The following is a 19,276-nucleotide window of genomic DNA, read 5'->3' as shown; positions in this document are numbered from 1 at the left end:
TGCTGTTTCCTGGAGGCTGAAAACATTGTAGAGAAACGCAGCTTTCCCATGCAAGTTAGCCATTGGTTAGGGATGCAGAGTATCCAGCAATGGCAAGCATTCGGCAGCTCTGGATCAGCTCCCACGCAGCCTGTTTAGTAATGTTCCCCATGACTTTTAATGGAAACAGTCTGAGGCAGCAATATTTTTATAAACGTTTTTTTCAATATAAAGCAGGGTACTGTATATGTATAAATGATACTTCCTTTCCCATTAATTCCCATCTGTACTCCCTGAGAAACATTTCTGGTCACTCTGAACTTTGCCTGGACTCCTCCAGGGGATTCATAGAGAGAGTTTGTGGACATTTATGTTGAGAGGAGCAGATGTTAGTGACTTTAAAATCCTGTTGTGTTTTCTACACCCTTGCAGAAAGTTACTGCTGATTTGGTACTTTAACAGCAGAATATGTTGGGATGTTGCCAATTTTAGTTCAATTCGGAAAGGAGAACTTAGATTTTTTTTAAGAACAGGCATGGAGATGGGGACGTGGAGATGGGGGAATGGAGTTTAATTTTTTCAAGTTACGAGAACAACTTGCATTTATATGGCACATTTAATATAAACATCCCAAGGCAGTATTATCAAACAAAAATTGACACGAAGGGTGTTAAGCTCCTTAAGTCTCCTCTCCATTCATGTTGTTGCTGCAGCCTCAAAACACCAAGTGCTGATGAGCCCTTGAAGGCCATGCTGTAGCCCCTTTAATTAGAAATTCCTCCTTTGAGAGGATGGATGCATCGCCCTCCCCAATTCCAAGGGAAACCCGGAGGCGGGATGATAATTGGTTTGCTCTGGGAAAGAGCAATGGCCAGGCGTGCAATTTAAATGGTCAGGTTTCCGACCTGAAAATGACCCCGCCATTCTGGCAGGGACTAAGTTGAGATAATTCAGCCCCAAGTTGCATAAGGAAATATTAGGATGTGACTAGAAGCTCGGGTCAAAGTGTTCGGTTTTAAAGAGTGTCTTAAGGGAGGAGAGAGAATGAGGGAGAGAGAGAGAAGGAGAAACAAAGATTTAGGCAGGAAATTCCAGAGTTTAGAGCCGGGACGGCTGAAGGTATGGTGCTAATTGTTGGGAGGTCATTGGTTACAGAATGGTGTCTCTTAAAGAAGTCTTTGTAGTCTTCAGTAGGTTAACAACAAGTCTTTATTAATTTCTTGTAACTGTTTACATATAAATAGTAAAGATTAAAAGAAAAATACTGTGTATGCTGGAAATCTGAATTAAAAACAGAAAATGCTGGAAAAACTCAGCAGGTCTGGCAGCATCTGGGGAGAGAGAAACAGAGTTAACGTTTCGAGTCTGTATGACTGCTCTGAAGAAGAGTCATACAGGCTCCAAACATTAACTCTGTTTCTCTCTCCACAGATGCTGCCAGATCTGCTGAGTTTTTCCAGCATTTTCTGTTTTTATACAGCAAACGGTACTGGCAGGAACTATCTCCATGTCTAGGTCTTTACACGTCTCTGCTCAACACCACACTGACCCCAGGTCTGGGTCATGTGCCTTCTTACATCACTGTGTGGGCGGTATTGTACTCAGTCCCACATTAAATCTGTATGTGCCAGACTCTTATACTGCACCTTCCCCAAGTCTTTATCCAATGTATATGAAGTTACACTAGTTTACTTGATGTCTTACATTGTTATCAGTCTCATGCATTCACATTACTGTTACCGCATTATTGCTATTGCTCCATTATCACTAGTACAGTATTATCACTGCCTCATCTACTGACTCCCCACCCCCCCCAAACCCCCGGCTCCCCAAGTCCATGAATTTACAGGTTCAGGTGGCCTGGAGGCCTTATAATCCTTCCATATCGTATTTGCTTTTCTGTCGGAGCAGTAATAGGCTCTGTTGGTTCTGGTTCTTGCTGATGGCTTGGAGGTTAGACTGGCATTTGGGTATGCTTTCATTCTTTTATTCCATTGCTTCATGTTGAACTACAGTTGGCCGGTTCCGCAGTTGTGTTGATCAGTGTTTGCTGCTACATTGAATCATTTCTTGCGGGTTGGACGAACTGTGTATTCGTCTCCTCGATGTTTCCTTCTTTTCTTTCTTCGTGTAGGCCGTCCCGATGCTCCCTGCGGCTGAGGAAGCGAGTTCCTATGGCGGGAAGAAAGTTTAGTGTAACGTTTACCCCTGTTTGTTGTTGTCGATGGTGGGAGATTGCTCCCAGTTTCCAGCATCTCTTGTGGTTGTAGCATGCTGGTCGGGAACTGCTGTAGGATAAGTGGCCAGAAGCTTGGGTCAAAATGTTTGGTTTTAAAGAGGGTCATAAAGCAGATGAAACAGAGAGACTGAAGGAGAAACGGAAAGAAATAGGCAGGAAATTCCAAAGCTTAAAGCCAGGACAAGCCAGGATAGTACGGTGCATGTCATGGTCGCTTACGGTCTACTGCCACCATATAGGTTGAGGGTCTCGATGTAGACCTCAAGGGATTTGTCTCTATGCTATCTATACTAAGCAAGATTTCGAGACTGACAATGGTTCTGGTGAAACATAATTACATGAAGTTTATTACTAGCAACAACTACATACAACTCTGCACAGGCCTTGATCTAGCCTGGGTCCTAACAGTTACATAGACTGATTACTTGATTATATGACTCTGAATCATAAGGTGTACATAAAGTCTTACTGATACAGAGTAGTGAATATCTGCAGTAGAGATCACAGGCAATAGTGAACGTCTAACATAGGAGGCTGTACCTTTTATTCTCCAGCCTTACACACAGTGATGCCACTATGCAGCTTCTTAAAGGTACAGGTCATTATCTGCATTAGCGTGCATACAATATCACAACATCCCCCTTTTTCCGTTTGATAAAAAGAAAAGCTTTGAGAACATACATAATAGTGAATATCAGGCATAACAAGATTAGGTCACGGTATAGAGTCTTTATGTTTTGGTGGGTATATGACCCGACCGTATCTTGTTCTCATGTAATTTTCAGTGTGTTTTGTCCTGTCCTGTGGTTGTGCATTCATAGCTTGTGTTTCTTGGTTGTTCATTCTGGGATCATCTTGTCTTATAGTGTTGGTACTCATGTGGTCCTCTGCAACAGAAATAACACTCTTCGTCTCTGAGTTATTGTTCATCTGATCTGTTTGGGGTTCAGCATGCGTGATGTGAATGTGTCGACGGTTTCTTCTGATGACCTGTCTGTATGGAATCTCAATCTCGTATGACTGTGGCTGTGTGCACTTTCACAGTGCCTTTCCATGAACCCACATCTTTGTGCGGTGATCTCATATGTGCACGCTTTGACCGACTTTCAACTGTGTTAACGGTTTTGCTCTCTGGTTGTGCTGCTGGGACAACCTCTCTCTCCATTCTAGTAGAATATCATGTGCTTCTGTCTGGATTGGGAATAGATGAGATGGGAGAATGGTGCAGACTTGCCTCCCAAACATCAAATTGACGGGTGAGGGTAGACTATCTCACTGTGATGTGGTACGAAGATTGAGCATGGCAATTCGGAAACCTAGCTTGGTTGTCTTACACTTTAGAAGTGTTGTTTTGTCCATCTTGATGGCCCGTCCTGCTAACCTGTTGGACTGAGGGGACTGGGGGGAAGATGTGATGTGTTTCACACCCCATTTTGTGCACATATCCTGGAAGGGTTGTCCTATTGGGGACCGTTGTCTGAGGCAATGGTTTCAGGTACACCATGTTGCTCACAGTAAGAGGTGGTGGAAGAATTAATCAAGGCTGGTCTTTTGGTTCAAGCTGGTTTATTTTCAAGACAACTCCTCAGTACTCCTGACTTCCAAATAACTTCCACACAAAGTGTTCCAGTTGTATCTTTTTATTCTATTTAGATGGGATAATCAATACCCAGCACCTGTTTAACTAGCAATTGTCTTTAACAAGGTGATTGCCATATTGACACACCAGACATGCTGAAAATCATGGTGAGTGTGTCAACAACTGTAAAGCTGCTCGTGTCCTTGGTCTGGCGAACAAAAGGGAATTTGGTAAAATAGTCCGTTACGAAGATGCAATCATTGCTGTCTAGATGGAGTAAATCAGTGGCTAATTTCGACCATGGGACAGATGGGATTCCATGTTGTAACAATGGTTCCTTGCCCTGCTGTGGTTGGTGCATCTGGCAGGTATGGCATGTCTGTGTCAATTTGTCAATGTCCTTATCTGTGCCCATGTGTCCGAAGTGTAGGTGACTTAACATGGTTTGACACATTGCCTGAGGTATGGGGACTTGCTTGCCTTTGAAAATGATGCTTCTGGAAATGCCCAGTTTACCTCTGTACTGCCAAAATGATCAGATACTTCCGTGAACATCCTTGATGTGATCGGGCTAACCTGCGATAGTAACTTGCTTCAGCTGTTGAAGCTGTGGGTCTTCTTGGGTGGCCTGTTGAATCATTTCAGCTTGACCTTGCCCAAAATGGACCGAGTTGACGTGGATGTTGTCTTTCACCTCGTTTTCAGTATTGTCTACGTGGAGGTCTAGAGGTACGTCTTTGATTTTGGCTGGTCTGGATAACTGACTCAGGACGTCAGAGGTTCCCTGTGTGTCTCTTATGGAATCAGTGCCTCCTTCAGTGCTTTCCTGTACAGTGGTAGTGACCTCTGCCATGTCTTGGATAGAAACCATGTGCATGTCACTGCTGGCAGACCAATGATTGCCGGGCCACAGGTTTCCACACATAAAAAATCTCCAGTGTCCACCTGGATCTTCTGTATGGCATTGTATTGTGATGGTGCCAATGCATGGGATGTCAGACCTGTTGTAGGCGGTAATCCTGTCAGATGTTGACTGGACCACGCCATGCCAATGTCCCATGTATGTGGTGTTGAGAACGTGCAAGTTGGCACTTGCACCAGTATTAATTTTTGCATATATGGTATACTGTCAATAGTGTTGTGTGTTTAATGTTTACAGTGGCAAATGCCACTTGTCTGACTCCGTCCACATGATGAGTGAGGTTGACAATATGTACAGTTTGGCTTGGATCTGTACACTGTGGTGTATTGGGGATACCTTGCACTTCATTGACATGTTTACATTTTGCGGGATGAGCCCTGGAACTGTCATTGGTGTCAGATTTCTGTGACGTACATCTTTGTTGGGAGTTTGGTACTTTGGGTCTGTCTGGTTTGTTGTGTTTGTGGTGCATTTTTGCCTAATGCCCTTTGGTGAAGCATAGCTTGCACATGTCAAAATATGCTGGACATTGCCTGGGTAAGTGTGTGAGACCACACTGCATTTGGTATTGGGTATCTTTGATGTTTCGATTACTGTGGCAATGGTAGATTTGTGATCGAGGGCTTGAAGGTGCTGTTTGCCAACCACTAATGCCTCAAATTTTCTACCTTCGTCCAGTAGTGCATCTATTGAGTAACCTTTGACTTTGTCTAGTAGCGCTTTCCTGAAAGACCAGATGGGTGTTGAAGCGATGACAAGCTCCATCAATCTCTCCGCAAAGTCATCGGCATTGAAATCTCATTTGGCTCCTTTGCTCCAGCACCTGTTTATAAATTGATCGATGCTTTCACCTGGCTGTTGTTGGTACAATATGAACTCCAGCCCGTGAATTCTAAAGTTAACTCGGACCTTCAGTTGATTTTAGATGAGCTTGAAGATTTTATTGGGGTCCTTTTGATCTTCATCAGATTAACCAGATGAGTTTACACGCATTAGCCCCTTGTTTCCAAGAACAATTGGTAATTTGGTAGCCTTTTTCTCTTATTCCAGTACCTGCTGGTCTACAAAGTATAAGCCCATCTTCTATCTAAAGAGTTGAAATTCTGCAAGAAGACCTCCTGCTTCCTAGTTCATAGTCAAATCTCTATTCGCCATTATGATGTTCTTGGTTATTGGCTGCACTGGGCACTATACAAATGTAGTGCTGAGTGCTGTGTTGCTTGGAATGAGAATTTGCATTTGCTGCCTTTTGTTCCCTGTGCTTTTTGAGAATAGATGCTGCGACAATGTGTCACTGTGGGCTCATAACAGTGTGCTGCTAAGGGAAAAAGCTTGCCTCTCCTTTTGATGTAAATTTTAGAAGTAGCACTTCAGGGGCTTGGCTTCTTCTAGTCTGGCTTGAAATAAGGAGAAAGAATTTTAAATTACAGATCTTTAGATTGCAGAGATTTTGTCTTGCTTCGTGTTTCTGTTGCAGTATTGAAGCTGTGCTGTTTTATTCTGCTGGGCTGCTACCATGCCTTGATTGTCAGGGTGGGAAAGCTGGCTTTGGCACTGAAATTGAAAAAACAAAATGGCAGAAACAACTGACAGTCATGCTGAGCTCTGCCGAGAGCTGTTGGAACTTGCCTCTCCTGGTCCTCTCACCCTGGAGTACGTTTGTTTTTTTTTAAACAAACTAGACGCTCTAGCCTTCACTGTTAGGATGAATGGCTTACAAATAGCGACGTTCAGATAGAACGGAGCCTACTGCCCAAATCACTGAGCTTGGAGTGAGGTCTTCACTTGCTTCTGAACTCAGATGTTTGTTGGAACTAGCCTCTGTGCCTAATGTCGGATGCTGAGTTCTTATGGTTGAAGGACTGGACTGTTTTTGTTTTTAAAACGCAGCACCTGGTCTGAGGTTCCCTGTGAGTGACTTCCCTTAAAGTTTTGCTCTTAAAGTCCTTCCCTCGAGGAGTCTGGATTGGAGCTTAAAAACAAAAAGCTACTGCGGAGTTTTTCCAGGTAATTCTGTTTTTGTTTTGGATTTCCAGCATCCGCAGTAGCTTTTAGCTTTTTGTTTTTATCTCTGTGTTTAATTGACTGCCACTTCTCTTCAAGAAATGCCTTCCCTGAAGAAGTATTGCTCTGTTCTCCGACAGGATTTCCACCTGTCTCTTCTGCCCTGTTCACCTTCATTGCTTTCCATTTCTCTCCTAGTGTTTGACAAGGTGTTTACTAAAATCCGCTTTCACAGTCATATTTCCTTTCTCAGTGACTGTCTCCGTCTCCGACTCACCCCACGTGGATTTCAACTGAAATTCCATCCCTCTTGTTTCGAACCCACCCAGGATTACAGGTATCTCCAGGACATAAAACGTTTCTCGGACTGCTGTTCCCGTCGCATTCTGAGATCCACACTCAGTGCCATGCGCCGCCATATGAACACACTCGACCTCTCCCTCCAGCAGCACCGCCGCACCCTTTTTCAAAGCTGCGCGTGCCCCCAGTTTCATTTTATTCTTCGCCTCATCCGACGCCTCAACAAGAAACTTTCTCTCTTTCTCTCAAGTGCTAAGGAACGCAAGCTCCAACAACTCATTGACACCAACACCCATCTGGGACCTTCCACCCCTGCTTGTCCCTCCGTTCCCACCCCATCTTCCAATCCCAGCCCCAGCCGCATATTCACTATACCCCCTGACCTTCCCCTCTCCGATGCTGAACGTTCAGTGCTCAGCAAAGGACTTAGTTTCATACCCTTACGCCCTCATCTCAATAAATTTCAGGCTCGGCATGATGCTGAACTCTTCTTCCGCCGTCTTCGTCTCCGTGCTCACTTCTTTGGGCAGGAGTCCTCTCCCCGTTCAACGGATCCTTTTACCCACCTCCAATATTCTCCCTCCACCTGGACCCCTCCCTCTGGATTCTTACCTTCTCTTGATCTTTTCATTGAGAACTGTCGGCGTGACATTAGCCGTCTCAATTTCTCTGCTCCTCTCACCCATTCTAATCTGTCTCTCTCTGAACTTACTGCACTCCGTTCTCTCAGGTCCAACCCCAACATTGTCATCAAACCCACTGACAAGGGTGGTGCTGTTGTTGTCTGGCGCACTGACCTCTACCTCGCGGAGGCTGAGCGTCAAGTCGCAGACACTTCCTCCTACCTCTCCCTGGACCATGACCCCACCACAGAACATCAAACCATTGTTTCCAGGACTGTCACTGACCTCATCTCCTCTGGAGATCTTCCTCCCACAGCTTCCAACCTGATAGTCGCCCAACCTCGGACGGCCCGCTTCTACCTCCTACCCAAAATCCACAAACAGAACTGTCCTGGCAGACCGATAGTGTCAGCCTGTTCCTGCCCCACGGAACTCATTTCTCGTTATCTTGACTCCCTTCTCTCTCCCCTTGTCCAGTCTCTTCCCACCTACATCCGTGATTCCTCTGACACCTTACGTCACATCAACAATTTCCAGTTCCGTGGCCCCAACCACTTCCTCTTCACCATGGATGTCCAATCCCTCTACACCTCCATCCCCCACCAGGATGGTCTGAGGGCCCTTAGCTTCTTCCTTGAACAGAGGCCCGAACAATCCCCATCCACCACTACTCTCCTCCGTCTGGCTGAACTTGTTCTCATACTGAACAATTTCTCCTTTAACTCCTCTCACTTCCTCCAAATAAAAGGTGTGGCTATGGGTACCTGCATGGGCCCCAGCTATGCCTGTCTCTTTATGGGGTATGTGGAACATTCCTTGTTCCAGTCCTACTCCGGCCCCCTCCCACAACTCTTTCTCCGGTACATCGATGATTACTTCGGTGCTGCTTCATGCTCTCGTCGGGACCTGGAAAAACTTATTAATTTTGCTTCCAATCTCCACCCCTCCATCATTTTCACATGGTCCATCTCTGACACTTCTCTTCCCTTCCTTGACCTCTCTGTCTCAATTTCTGATGATAGACTGTCCACCAATATCCATTACAAGCCTACCGACTCCCACAGCTACCTCGACTACAGCTCCTCACACCCCGCTTCCTGTAAAGACTCCATCCCATTCTCTCAGTTCCTTCGCCTCCGTCGCATCTGTTCTGATGACGCTACCTTCAAAAGCAGCTCCTCTGACATGTCCTCCTTCTTCCTTAGCCGAGGTTTTCCACCCACGGTCGTTGACAGGGCCCTGAACCGTGTCCGGCCCATATCCCGCACATCCGCCCTCACGCCTTCTCCTCCCTCCCAGAAACATGATAGGGTCCCCCTTGTCCTCACTTATCACCCCACCAGCCTCCGCATTCAAAGGATCATCCTCCGCCATTTCCGCCAACTCCAGCATGATGCCACCACCGAACACATCTTCCCTTCACCCCCCCTGGCGGCATTCCATAGCGATCGTTCCCTCCGGGACACCCTGGTCCACTCCTTCATCACCCCCTACTCCTTAACCCCCACCTATGGCACCTCCCCATGCCTACGCAGAAGATGCAACACCTGCCCCTTCACTTCCTCTCTCATCACCATCCAAGGGCCCAAACACTCCTTTCAAGTGAAGCAGCATTTCACTTGCATTTCCCCTAACTTAGTCTACTGCATTCGTTGCTCCCAATGCGGTCTCCTCTACATTGGAGAGACCAAACGCAAACTGGGCGACCGCTTTGCAGAACACCTGCGGTCTGTCCGCAAGAAAGACCCAAACCTCCCTGTCGCTTGCCATTTGAACACTCCACCCTGCTCTCTTGCCCACATGTCTGTCCTTGGCTTGCTGCATTGTTCCAGTGAAGCCCAACGCAAACTGGAGGAACAGCACCTCATCTTCCGACTAGGCACTTTACAGCCTTCCGGGCTGAATATTGAATTCAACAACTTTAGATCTTAAACTCCCCCTGCCCCCATCCCCACCCCATTTCTTACCCCTCCCTTTTTTTTTCAATAATTTATATAGATTCTTCTTTTCCCACCTATTTCCATTATTTTTAAATCTACAACTAATACCTTGTTAGTCTTTCCACCCCACCCCCACTAGAGCTGTACCTTGAGTATCCTGCCATCCATTCTTAATTAGCACTTTTCTTAGATAATATCACCACCTTCAACACCTCTTTGATCCTTTTGTCTGTGACATCTTTTGATTATCTGCTCCTATCACTGCTTGCTTGTCCCCACAACCACCCCACCCTGAACTTCTCTCTCCCCCCGCCCCCCACCTTAAACCAGCTTATATTTCACCTCTCTCCTAACTATACTTCAGTTCTGTTGAAGGGTCATGTTGGACTCGAAACGTCAACTCTTTTCTTCTCCACCGATGCTGCCAGACCTGCTGAGTTTTTCCAGGTAATTCTGTTTTTGTTCTGGATTGGAGCTTGGTAAGTGGAATCATTACTGTTGGTGTTGTCGCTTAAGTAGCCTTCTGCCTGGTGTTCTGGTATCTTCAGAAATTATCTTTGTTGCTGTGAGATCTTTAGAAGCGACCACTGCTGCCAACCATGCCGCGGTCTCTTACAGTCTGCTGCCACCATATATGTTGAGGGTAGACCTCAAGGGATCTGTCGCTCTGCTATATATGCTAAGCAAGGTATTGAGACTGAGAAGGGCTCTGGTCAAACACAATTACATGAAGTTTATTACTAGCAACAACTATATCTAGCTCTGCACGGGCCTTGATCTAGCCTGGTTACATAGGCTGATTACTTGACTATATGCCTGACTCATAAGGTATACATAAAGTCTTACTGATACAGAGTCACAGACAGTAGTGAACATCTACAGTAGAGATCACAGGCAATAATGAACATCTAACATAGAGGCTGTACCTTTTATCCTCCAGCCCTACACATGGTGATGTCATAGTGATGTCACTATGCAGCTTCTTAAAGGTACAGGTCATTGTCTGCATTGGCATGCATACAGTATCACACCAGTGCTAATGATGAGGCAAAGGAAACTGGGAGTGCAAAAATAGTAGATTTGGAGGAACATAAAGTTCTTTGGAGGATTGTGGGCTAGAACAGGTTACAGGGAGATAGGGAGGGAAAGGCCAATGAGGATTTGAAAGATGAATGAGAATCTGTCTTTCAGATGTGACATTAAGCTTCTGTCCTCTCAGATGGTTGTAAAATATTTCAAGGCACTGTTTCAAAGAAGAGGAATTATTTCTGGTATCATGGCCAATATTTAATCCCTCAACTGAAATTACAGAAACAGATTATCTGGTCATTATCATTGCTGTTTGTGGGAGCTTCCTTGTACTAACTGTCTGCCATGTTTCCAATATTACAAGTGACAACACTTCAAAGGTACAGCATTGGCTGTAAAGCATTTTGAGATGTCCTGTGAGTGTGAAAGGTGCTATATAAATGCAGGCCTTTCCTTTGTTTGATCAATTGCAGCCACCAGCTCAGATACTGGCATTGCATGCATCTTAGAGGGTAGTATGAAGTCAGGATCCGCACATGGTGAGTCATAAGGCATGAATGGGCTGAAGACAAGCCGATGGGAAAGAACAGCCCCTGAGGGTGAGGTCAAAGGTGAGTCTGCTGCAGGGCACTCACATGAGGACTTCAATAGGGTTGGCACACAGGAGAATGCTGATCAAGATGGTGCATTGTCTAGCCTGCCAGATAGTCTCCTGACACTGTCTAGGAGCATGGAGTAGTTCGACTCTATCTTGGCACAGGGCTTGCACAGAGCTTTGGGCCCATCTTTTCCATCATGACAGCACTTGAGGATCCAGCAGCATTTGGGAGTTGACATATTGTCATGAAATCCATGCAGACTCAGGCTACTGACAACATGGCTACAGATCTCAGTGCTCAAAGGAGCAGGCAGGACCTCACAGCAACCCGTTCGCCACCAGGTTACTAGGATTGTTGAGGTGCTGCCTGGGGGAGTGCGAGTGGCTCCATGGTACATGAACCTGCTGTCCTCTCTCAGAATGACAACACCCCACCAGTGTCCTTGCTGCCAGCCAGTCCAGACTATTGCTGCCCATGCCAGAGCTGCTCGAGGTCATCCTGCCAGGCCATCTGCAGTCTGCCCCATTGAAAGTTAACAGCCTTCCACCAATCATGCTGCAGACGCTGGGATAGCACTGCACAGGAGCACTAGGGCAGGCATAGACACCTGCAAGACTGGCACTAGGGCATGCATAATGGTAAGTTCAGTTTTGTATGGATTCCTGGCTGTGATATTGGATTAAGTTATTATGGGGTGGTTTTTTGTTGATTACTTTTATCTCAGGACACTGGTCAAAGGGGTACCGCGATGGGGTATAGTGATTGGATTATGGATGGTTAGGTCCGGGCAGCAGAACCATTCCTTCTAGATGTTTTGCTCCATGATGTTTCCTGATGCTCCATGGATCTTGTTACAGGTGCATTGTCCTCATGTGGTTGGGTGGTGGAACAGAATGATTAACCAGATGGATAGCCTGTACCCCCTATCACCAAGCAGCCAGCCTCTGTTTCTTTGTGGTGGCACGGAGATGGAGGGAACAACAAACTGCATCAGGATGAAGGCATCATGGATGCTGCCAGGATAGCAGGTATTCACCATGACTTTCTGCTCATGGTCAGACATTTATTTAGTGGTAGCCCCTGTGGTTCCTCTACCTCTCCCTGTTTACATGTGAGGCCCACAGAGCCACATGTATGCCAGCTCCCCGTTATGCATGAAAAGCCATGCCTCCACTAATCCTGCTTAGAGAGAAGATGAAAAAGTCCCATTTCCTGATGTACAGAGCTTCTGTCACTTCCCTGATACAGCTGTGGATGGAAAACTGGGATACGTTGGAAATGCCGCCTGCTCTTACCTGGAAAGAATGTGCTTGCTTAGAAATTTAGTGTGGCAGCCACTGACAGCACCATTCTCACCTTCCTGTGTGGCTGTGGTTCCTGTTGAAGGAGATAGAACAACTCAGTGACCATCTCCTTGTTCAATTACAGTCTCCACAGATATTGCTTCTGGCTGCAATTGAGATAGAAGCAGTCCCTGAAGACGTTTGGTGAGTGGGATCTTCTGTGGACAGCCTTCATACTTCTCCTTCTGTGCACAACTTCCCCCCTCTGCATTCTGTGTTCCATATTCGATAAGTACTGCAACTATAACACAAGCAGACTATCTGTTGACTGCAACTATAACACAAGCAGACTATCTGTTGACAGGGTAAAAAAACTCCTCTGATCTCCGTCAGGATGCAGCAACATTCCTTTCAAAATCCAACAAATCATCAAAAATCCTCCAGGAACACACCACAGTACTTCCACAAACTCTGCAACAGCAGAAGTCAAAATCCCTTCACCTGCAAGTCGGATAGCTGGCCTTTTAAATATCACTAGTTGAGGGGGCAGGGATGCAGTTGTGGGGGGTGGGTCCCTCATGCAGCTGAACTCAGGATCAGCTGGAAATGTTTACAAGAGGGTCTTAACTGGACCTGAGTGATCCAAATTGGTGAAAATACCTTTTGGCTGGTATTGTGTGAAATTAGTCTGTGTCAGTCTTTACCCTTGTTCTACTTGGCATAACTTCAATGCACAAATGTGTGCACAATTCAGCATTAACTGAATTTAAATTGTTCACCACGTTTTTACTGTTTGAGGGTGGCTGATGGAGAATTCAAAACGTCAGACAGATTGTGCAGTGTGACAGGATTAATTAATGACCTCAGAGTAAAGGCACCCCAAGGTAGCAGTGACCACAAAATGATTGAATTTTACACCCAGTTTGAACTGGCCTAAGACTAGTATTTTAAACTTAAATAAGGGCAACAATGTGGGCATGAGAGCTGAGCTAGCTGAAGTGAACTGGGATACCAGGCTAGAGAATAAATCAATAGTGCAGCAGTGGGAGACATTTAAGGATATATTTCAGAATATTCAGAATAAGTATATTCCTTATATAAAGAAATATTCAAAGGCGTGGACCTACTATCCTTGGCTAACTAAAGAAGTTAAGGAAAGTGTCAAACTTAAGGAAAAAGCATATAAAGGCACAAAGATGAATGGCAGGTCAGACGATTGGTCAATATATAAAAACAGTAGAGAATGACTAAAAGGTTAATCAGGAGAAAGAAATTAGAGTATGAGAGGAAGCTCGCTACAAATGTAAAAATGGATAACAAGAGCTTCTTCAGATATTTAAAATGGAAAAGAGTAAGTAAAGTGAGTGTTAGTCCTCTACAGAGTGAAAATGGGGAATTAATAGTAGACAATAAGGAAGGGGCAGATGAAATGAACAAATATTTTGCTTCTGTCTTCACAACAGAGGATACAAAAAACATTCCAGTAATAGCTGGAAGGCAAGAGGTGGAAGGTAGAGGGAAGCTTGGTGAAATTACCATCACCAGGGAAGCTTTACTGAGCAAACTGTTGGAGCTGCGGGCTGACAAGTCTCCAAGTCCTGATGGACTTCATCCTAGGGTTTTAAAAGAGGTGGCTAATGGGGTTGTAAGACACGTTGGTGTTAATTTTCCAAAATTTGCTAGATTCCGGAAAGGTTCCATCATACTGGAAAGTAGAAAATATAAACCCTCTATTCAGAAAGGGAGGGAGGTAGAAAACAGGAAACTATAGGCCAGTTAGCCTGATGCCTGTCATGGGGAAGGTGCTAGAATTGATCATTATGGGCACATAGAGAAACTCAAGGTCTTTGGGAAGAGTCAACATGGTTTTGTGAAAGGGAAATCATGTTTAACCAATCTAATGGAGTTCTTTGAAGGAATAACTTGCACTGTGGATAAAGGGGAGCCTGTAGATGTACTGTACTTGGATTTCCAGAAGACATTCAATAAGTTGCCACATCAAAGATTACTGCAGAAAATAAAGGCTCATGGTGTAGGGGGTAACATATTAGCATGGATAGAAAATTGGCTGGCTGGCAGAAAGCAGACAGTATGCATAAATGGGTGATTTTCGGATTGGTAGGATGCAACAAGTGAGTCCTGCAGGGCTCTGTGCTGGGGCCTCAACTTTTTACAATTTATATCAATGACTTAGATGAGAGTAGCAAAGGCATGGTAGCTAAATTTGCAGGCCGCACAAGAATAGGTAGGAAAGTATGTTGTGAAGAGGACATAAGGAGGTTACAGACAGATATAGATAGGTTGAGTGAGTGGGCAAAGATCTGGCAGATGGAGTACAATGTGGGAAAATGTGAAGTTGTTCACTTTGGCAGGAAGAATAAAAAAAAGAGTATTACTTAAATGGGGAACGAGTGCAGAATTCCGAGGTGCAGAGGGGTCTAGGTCTCCTCGTGCATGAGTCACAAAAAGTTAATATGCAGGTACAGCAAGTAATTAAGAAGGCTAATGGAATGCTATCCTTTATTACGAGAGGAATTGAACATAAAAGTAAGAATGTTATGTTTCAGTTATACAGGGCATTGGTGAGACGACATCTCGAATACCATGTGCAGTTTTTGTCTCCTTATTTAATGAAGTATGATAATGCATTAGAGGCGGTTCAGAGGAGGTTTTACTAGATTGATACCTGGAATGAATGGCTGTCTTATGAGGAAAGGTTGCACAGGCTGGGCTTGTTTCCACCGGAGTTTAGAGGAGTGAGGGGTGACCTGATTGAAGTATACAAGATCCTGAATGATATTGACAAGGTGGACGTCGAAAGGATGTTTCCTCTTGTGGGCGAGTCCAGAACTAGGGGGCACTGTTTTAAAATTAGGGGTCGCCCTTTTAGGACAGAGATGAGGAGAAATTTTTTCTCTCAAAGGATTGTGCGACTTTGGAACTCTCTGCCTCAGCAGGTGGTGGAGGCGGGGTCATTGAATATTTTTAAAGCTGAGGTGGGTAGATTCTTGTTAGGCAAGGCAATCAAAGGTTATCAGGGGTAGATGGGAATGTGGAATTAATAATACAAACAGATCAGAAATTATCAATTGAATGGCGGCGCAGGCTCAATGGGCCGATGGCTTACTTCTGCTCCTATTTTGTATGTTTGTATGGTGTGGTGGAGGTGCTCCACCAGAGTTGGGTTTAATAGGGGTAGAATAATGCACCTGACATGGAAGCGCTGGGACAATGTCAAAGGAACTTTCCTTTGTATCTAACCCATATCATACCTGAATGTACGATGCAGAACCTGATGCAAAAAGTGAGCTTTGACCACCGTCATACCTCATATAAGGGAGAACAATATTATCTTTCTCCACAGATAACAACAAATAAAAGTGATCTGGAATGATTTTGACAGTTTTTGCTTTTCTTCTTTGCTACTGAAGGAACAAGTTATTACCATCTTGCTGTCACTGCCTTTTACATTGATCTACTTGTGTTCGGTGACCTTGTGTCAGAGTGCGATACTATCTCTCTGTGCATAACTGGAGTGCTCACTGTACCTGGAAGGATGTTCACATATATTTTTCCTGTTTATTTCTCATGGTTACCAGGGATACCTTGCAGTCACATCATGAGATACTAGTAGATTATGTAGCAAGAGTCTGACGTATTGGCCCTGATATTTACAGGGTGGTGTGAAGGGAGCTGGGGGTGGTGGGAACTGTTTTGTGTTTGGGAAACCTAGCTGGAAAAGCATCCTTTCCTCTGGCCCTGCCGATTTTAACGCAGGACCTGATTAGCATTTTTAAAACCTCCATTGATCCCAACCGCAAGCAACTAGATTTGGAGGCTGGCTGGCTGGCTGTCAGGCAGCTAGGCCTTCGACAACAGACTGCTGCCACATGACAGAGAGAGGGAGGGTCGAACCAGAAAGATCAGGTGATGGGAGGGGAGGATATTGGAGGCTGGGGTGGGAAGACTGGTGAGATCGGAGGGAAATTTGGTGGCAGACAGATAGGAAGTCAAAGGGATCAGTGAGATTGGTGAAGGGGAAGATCAAAGAGCGAAGGTGTCAGACAGGTCAGGGGAGATCAGAAAGGTTGTAGTTTGTAGGAGGTTGTGGCTTGGCGGGGTGAGGGGGTCCAATTGTAGTTAGAGGGGCCGATCACAGGAGTAGTGTACAGGTTCGTTTCTGAGAGGGTGGGGGATCAGAAAGCCACCTATCTACTGGATCCAGCTGTCCTTGACTCCCTTTAGCTGTTGGACTCCTCCAGATCCTGGAAACCCAGCTAGCCAGGTTTAAACCTAAAATGGAGAAAAAGTGTGAGGCACTGACTCTCATTAAAATATTTCAATGTGCTGCCTCCTCCTGGGAGCAGATTGACCGCTTGCCCCATCCTGTCTCTGTTAAAAATGGAAGTGGGTGGGTTTGAGGTGGGTTGAGTTTGGATTTCAGATTTTTAACGTTTTACCAACCCACCTGACCTAAACCCACCCATTTTTGGAGCTTATCATTCGCTGCGTTTTCTATCTATTCTTGAGGAATACCCATAATTTAGGGCACAGTACAAGAGATAGTCAAAATGCTAGGGTTAATGCATGGCCTGTGCAGTTCTGTTTATTTTACTTGTTAGCCCTGCTCAGGGAGTACAATGAGCTGAAAGATGTGCTCCTTCCTGCACTGATAATGTTCAGATATAAATAGGATTAGTCCATGTAGTCAAACCTTTCCTTTCAAGGCAACTCTCTTTCAAGACATGCCAGATTATTTTGTCTGCCTGTTAGTTCCATTGTCTCCAGTAATGTGAAGGGTGGAGCACAGATGAGTTTAATATTTCCAACAGGATGGGAAAGTAACATTGAATTGAACAGAATCTAGCTAAAATAAGCATATTTTCCCCCTTGGGCAAATAGGAACATACATTTGAAATGAATCTGACAGTTCCAAATCACATCCACTTTAAGTAGTCAACTTTCTCCAACCAGTGATATTCAATTTTAGTAAAAATTTAATCTGATATCTGTATCAGCATTCTTGCCACTAAATATTAGAAACTGCTTGATTGTACACAACCCCCATATGACATGATTTCAGTATTACGCCTTCTAAATATTAATGTGTTATTGTTGCTTCTTGTCATTGATACTCTGTACTGAATCCATGTGACACTGCAGTCACTTGATATTCCATCTTACATGCAAGGAGAGGTAGGAATAAGAAACCGCAATTTAGCTAATCCGGTTCTTTTACTTAGATCCCGGCACATGGCCCACCTTGGGCTAGTTTGCTGTGGGAGTTAGTGTAACTGGCATAGTTGTAGTGCTGTACAGGGTACTATAGTCAATTTGACAGGAGTCTTATACAATCGTGCTATGTGTGGCTTTTCCCTTCAAACAAGATTAAGGCTAAAGCATCAACTCTGATTAAAGGCCACATTACCTTTGCAGATAACTTACCTGGTAAATGTTAAGTGATTCTGTCCAGAGTCAGATACATTGGGTTAAACATTAACTCTTGTTGATTGAGGATTTGTGAGATCGCCAGGGAATGGATTGCTTTTCATTCTGATGTTCATATTATCACTGTTACTGTAAAAGCGGTATCAGTTGGTTTTTAAACTTCTCGCAGTGAGCTGGTTGTTTCCAGCAGGTTTTTAAACTTCACAAAGTAGTCTAACTGTTTCCAGAAAGAAAGCTGGAAAGTTATTCTCAGTTAGAATTAGTTGTTTGTAAATGTGGCTTTCAATTGGATTAGTCCTGAATTGGCACTGGTTTTTCTGCCAGGCAATCTGTTTATAGAAACTCACTGCCAGGAATCGAGGAGAGCGATTGTGGATTCTTCTATTCCATCATCAAAGTTGATGAGCAGATAAGGGCTGGCATCAAAGCAGGAGGGAAGTGAGAAGAGTTTTCTGTAATTCAGGGCCCTTCATCACAAATACTCAGTTCCCCACCACTGACAATTTCAGATGTATGCCTTCAGGATAGGCTGTAGCGAAATACAGAGTAAACATTCTGCATGCGCTCAGAGACACATTGTTGAGGATTCTGAATAGTCATTGAGTCATAAACATGAATGTTTATTTGATTGTGTTACATGGTAGTCTGGTGCATCTCCTTATTTTTGTGATCAACTGGGAGTCCAAAGTGTTGCTAAGGTGTCAACAGCTACATTTTTAAAACACAGCCATGGTCCCCAAAGAGCTGTTCATTCAGCTTGTCATCTTGCACAAGGCCCTAATACAAATGGAGTCAAAATAAATGAATTATGAAGGAGTCTGGAAAATAGTCTGCTTTCTTCTGTACCTAATTCACTGTTGCTAGAATTGTGGGCTGGATTTTGGAAGCCTGCCAGAGAAAGGAATGGAGGCAGGGCCCAGAATTTCCCGGCGCTGGCTAGCATACCAGTTCATTGGTATTTTCCAACCTCCGGGTCATTTCTAAAGAGTCAGGCCGGGCGGGGTAATGAGCTCTCCCCATATGGCAGGCAGCTTGTTTACATATTAAAAGGCCTATCAAGTTAGCTTGTGGGTTTCCCATAGTATCCGCTGCATGGCAGATGCCTGGAGATGACTCTCCGACAATAGACCAGCACTCCAGGATCAATTTGCAACTCTTCCCCCACCCGCAGCCACCATATCTACATGGTCACATCTGTGGCTACAGTCCACCCAGTGATGGGGTTCCCTCTCCACAAAGGCTGCTATGGCCTTTCTTTTTCTTAAAGTTTGTAGAAGCGCTTGAGGTATCCTCTCACTCCCTTAACTGCCAGCAGGCTGCAGATCTTTCAG

General features: G+C 44.8%; 1 protein-coding gene across 1 annotated transcript in view; it reads right to left on the bottom strand.

The window, feature by feature from the left end:
- Positions 1 to 18,014, bottom strand: part of LOC144683768 (calmegin) — a 98,884-nt gene extending 80,870 nt beyond the window's left edge. The window contains exon 1 of the mRNA XM_078547143.1: positions 17,943 to 18,014. The gene's annotated coding sequence lies outside the window, so the exon portion shown is untranslated. The remainder of the gene's footprint in view (positions 1 to 17,942) is intronic.
- Between the last annotated feature and the right edge of the window lie 1,262 nt (positions 18,015 to 19,276).

The sequence above is a fragment of the Cetorhinus maximus genome, chromosome 8, assembly GCF_964194155.1.
Source record: "Cetorhinus maximus chromosome 8, sCetMax3.hap1.1, whole genome shotgun sequence".
In the NCBI taxonomy this organism is placed as follows: domain Eukaryota; kingdom Metazoa; phylum Chordata; class Chondrichthyes; order Lamniformes; family Cetorhinidae; genus Cetorhinus; species Cetorhinus maximus.
This window is presented reverse-complemented; position numbering and strand designations above follow the sequence as displayed.